The sequence below is a fragment of the Penaeus vannamei genome, chromosome 42, assembly GCF_042767895.1.
Source record: "Penaeus vannamei isolate JL-2024 chromosome 42, ASM4276789v1, whole genome shotgun sequence".
Taxonomy (NCBI): domain Eukaryota; kingdom Metazoa; phylum Arthropoda; class Malacostraca; order Decapoda; family Penaeidae; genus Penaeus; species Penaeus vannamei.
Genome location: NC_091590.1, coordinates 18,676,002 through 18,681,001, shown reverse-complemented (window position 1 = coordinate 18,681,001; position 5,000 = coordinate 18,676,002).

Here is a 5,000-nt window from a genome sequence, read left to right as displayed (position 1 = left end):
AGAAAAAAACATGAATTAATGAACTAAAGGAAGAAAAACTATAAAGTAAATTCTAATAGCGGATCAGGGCTGTCTTGGGAAGATTTTGCCTAATAGCAGTTCAGGACTTCGCAGAGGAGGCCAAATGGCGGTGCTCATGATATGTCAACGGAACTGTTTTTATTTCTTTTTCCTTTCACTATCCTCCCTTATCACTATAACCTGGCTGCCCCTGTCTGTTTCTGTCGGTACATCTGATATTTCTTCCCCACTTTCCCTCTCGATCTTTCTTTTTCGGTTGCCTCAGTCTTCTCCCAAATATGTTTATGTTTATCGCCCGCCCTTTTCTCTGCTCTGCTTCTAAAGCTTTGTTTTCTCTGATGCTTTGAGGATAATCTGAATTTCCTTTTGTTTCTAGTAATCCCAAATCCATAGAGCACTAAAACAAGTAGATAGCTACCTTTAAAAGTTGCCAAATATAATACTGATCCTGGATTGACTTTGTGCTTTCCCAAGTACACAAACAGACCGTTAGCGAAAGACACAAGAGATTAAACTCAAAAGCAAGCAATATGACAATAGGAGGATTTCTAAAGAGTCTTGGTTTTGATTGGGATGGAACGCTTGGAAGAAAAATGAGTGTATGTGTTAGTGTGCGCCCGCAAGAGAAAGTAGTTATACTGCACAATTGGGAAAACATAACCAGTGTGAACGTTTTACGTTCTAGATATTTGATAATTCATTTATATCTTGTATGCATATATACATATAAATTGGAATTCGTTACACCAATCGCGTGATTACTACATTTTGTCAGAACGACGAACTGCACAACCGTCATGTGTTGACATGCATAATCAGTCACCTCTCCACATAGTGATCTCAACCTTGCACATTTAATGTTGCCTTTTTCCTCTACTAGACTTTTGTCATATAGTGCCCAGTATCCAAGATTCCTGTGAGAGGGAGCTGCATGTCCCCTGTTCAGACATTCACACCTACGTATTCACTTTGATATCACCGCTGCGCTTCGACCACATCCCAGCTGTCAACAAAAGGGATTATCCCCTCACTTGCCTATTTTATGCTCAGAGATTCTCGGTTGAACGCTCACTTTAGTGGGGGCGATTTTTTTTTTCTAAATGGCAGGTTTTGGCGATTATTGTTATGAAGAACTTTTAGTTTTTAGTGATCATGTAGTCCCGTGATGAAGGGCACTGTACGCTCCATGAATACTCAGCTGAGAAATGGCAAGTTCTGTGTAATGGTACACGTTCCAACTATAAACATTTTTGTGCATACTACTCTTGGATTCAAATTCATCTTATTGAGAAATTCAAGTCCCTTCTAAATTGTATTTCACAAGTGATTCTCAACTGAAACAAATACATATAAACTAGGCTCTCTGTTGGTTTAGGTGTGGGTATATGCGTTTCTGTCGCCTGCTTTTTCCCCCCTCTGTATATCGCTTACTCTCTTCGCCATCTCTCGCTCTGTATCTTTCTATCTAAATATCCTTCGACTTATATATCCATCCACATAAAGCTCTAAAGCTCTCCATGGCAATGAGTATCTATTCGTCAGTAGTGCCCAATAGTGGTTATCGACGGTCTGCCTTCCCTCGGTCTGCCCGCCCTCTTTCTTCCAAGCAAGGATGGAGCTGGGGACAAGTAAAAAGGCAGACCACATTAGAACATAAATCAAGGGTTGCACAGTTTCTTCCGTTAAAAAGAAGTTATTACAAAAAACAAACTGGAAAATGATTTGCGGGTAGCATTGTTTAAAGATTTTATTCAACGAGTTTCTGGTTTCAAAATTAGTTACCAATACATGGTAGCCTTTATCAACTATGGTAACTGCTGGTCTGTGTGAAAGCTACTGAAAAAAGAATATTGAAGACAATGAAATAGGCGGGGTGGTTGTCCATTCGAAGTAAAATAGTATTTTAAATACATAGCTTCTGTGGGAAAATTGGCTCATGTGGAACAAATATTGTAGGTTAGGTTAATTAATGGTTAAGGCTATTGAGTTTGTAAATATGAGCTATTTAGCTCAGAAAGTGAAGCCGGGCCCAGGGAATGTTGGTTTCCTGTGGGTGTTGATAGAGAAACAGTCATTATGATAAGTAACGAAACTGTGTACGAATGATGGTTTATTGTCTTGTTCAATTTGACAGGGAATTTGATATTGGGGTGTTGTGAATTTGGATATGAAAGGAATGGATTAATATGACAGGTCACTGGAAAACAAGAAAATGTCACATACACATGCATAGACAGTCACACACACACACACACACACACACACACACACACACACACACACACACACACACACACACGCACACACACGCACGAACACACACACACACACACAAACACACACACACACATAAATATATGTATGTATATTCTCATACAACTTTCCTCTGGGATAACTCAATCTGCGGTATATCCAAATTACTCATATTTCAGCAAAGATAAATAAAAACTAGAGATTACTAAGAATTATAGATTTAACAACCTACCATTAAATATAACACACAAACTTTCACAAATTATGTATAAGTATAAATAAAATAAATAAAGCAATAATGAAAATCACGACAATGTTGTTGGCTTTGCCAGGACACATGACAATTTCTGAATCACATTCCAGAGAATAAATGTCAACAGGATATCAAAGCATGTAATATAAAAGTAATACTGAAACTTTCATCAATTATGCTGGGGTACTGGCTACGCACAAGTGAAATTAGTGTAAATACAAGCTTCATAAAATCACATACAATCCCTTATGTCCAACTCTAGACGCCATGATCCGCTGACAACCTGCAAACATTCGAATCAAAACGAACTGGACTTCATTTACGCCATTGTGGCAATTACTAAAACCTTTCAAATAAACCAATTTTATCTTATCACAAATAATTCTGGAACTATTCACATTTACACAGATAAGTCGCAGTAGACTATATAAGTGTTTATGAATGCTAAAGAACGAAAACATATTCAACGTGGCCAAAGAAAATGGCTATTTTAGCTTAGACTACATCGTACTGTTTATGACATTCCTTTGACATATTATATAATAACTGCATAACAACAACAACAACAACAACACACACACACATATGCATATACATACAAACATAAGGACACACACATAAACATACATACATACATAAATACATACATACATACATATATACATACATATATAAGGACACACACACACACACAGAGGTTTGTGTTTAGGCATATATATATATATATATATATATATATATATATATATATATATATATATATATATATATATATATGTATATACATACATACATATATATATATATATATATATATATATATATATATATATATATATATATATATATATATATATGTTTACACACACACACACACACACACACACACACACACACACACACACACACACACACACACACACATATATATATATATATATATATATATATATATATATATATATATATGAAGATAGATAGACAAACACACACACATACATATGTGTCTCATTGCCCACGCCTTTCTTCAGCTTACAAAATGGCTCAAGATATCTCCATCTTCAGGCGCCAAACAAAGGTGCTTACTTCTTTGCATGAAAAAAGGTAATGAGTTTTCTTGATAAAAAGGTTTACGTATGAATATAAATGATCTTTAAACACCGAGAGACCTAACAAAAGAATACGGGCGGCGTTGTGTTACGCGATATATATTTTTATTGGTGTAAATCCACATAACAATGCAGGAAAAAGCCGAAAGTTTACAAAGGAGAGGAGCTTCTCGCAGTCGACTTCCTCGCGCGTTTGTTTGCATACGAGTGAGAATGAATCCGCGGAGATGTGGCCCCGTGTGTGTACGTGTATCCGTGCGTGCGTTCGTGTGTGCGTACGTGATATCACATCATATATATACATACATAAAATATTTATCTCTCTCTCTCTCTCTCTCTCTCTCTCTCTCTCTCTCTCTCTCTCTCTCTATATATATATATATATATATATATATATATATATATATATATGAAATATATGTATATACATGCATATATATATATATATCAGTTCCAAGTTCTTATGGTGTTGTTTATGCAAATATAGATTGCTGAAGCTGATGTTTTGGCAATTGTCATGATGAAGGAGAAATGATGTATGTGTAATATATATATATATATATATATATATATATATATATATATATATATATATATATATATATATGTGTGTGTGTGTGTGTGTGTGTGTGTGTGTGTGTGTGTGTGTGTGTGTACACATTTTTATTTACATATATATATATATATATACAAAAAAAAGCACATAAACACGACAAAGTACAACGCAATATTATATACATATATATATATATAAATAAATATATATATACATATATTACATATATATATATAAATATATATATATATTACATATATATATACATAAATATATATATATATATATTGTAAGGTGGTCTTGGATGCTGCATCTCATTCTCTCCGCTCTCCCGCTCTGACTGCTGTGTTGGAGGATTGTCTCACGTGTCTCACCTCGGTTTTGGGTTGTTTTTTCTTGTTTTTATTTACTTTTATTGTTTTATTTTAGTTTCCCCTTTTTATTGTGTGTTTTCTCTGAGCGTTTTTATTTATGATTTAACAAAGTTTTACGACCCTTTTATCTTCAGCTTTTATTCATTTTATTTTTTTTAACATTCAGTAAAGTTTTAAGGTCTCGTTTTTACTTCGTTTTCATTTAAAGTTGTAGGGGAAGCATTTTTACGTACAGTATTTATTTGTTCTTTTTAGTTATTGCTTTTCTTTTTCTTATGATTTCTATTTTATACATATAGTTTTATTTTTGTTCGTTTTTATACACACTTTTAGCTTATTTATTACGAGAATAAATTTTGTGTAAATGTTTGGCCTCTGACATACCGGGCATTGGAAAAGGAAAACAATAAACAGTACGAGTCGAGACATCAACG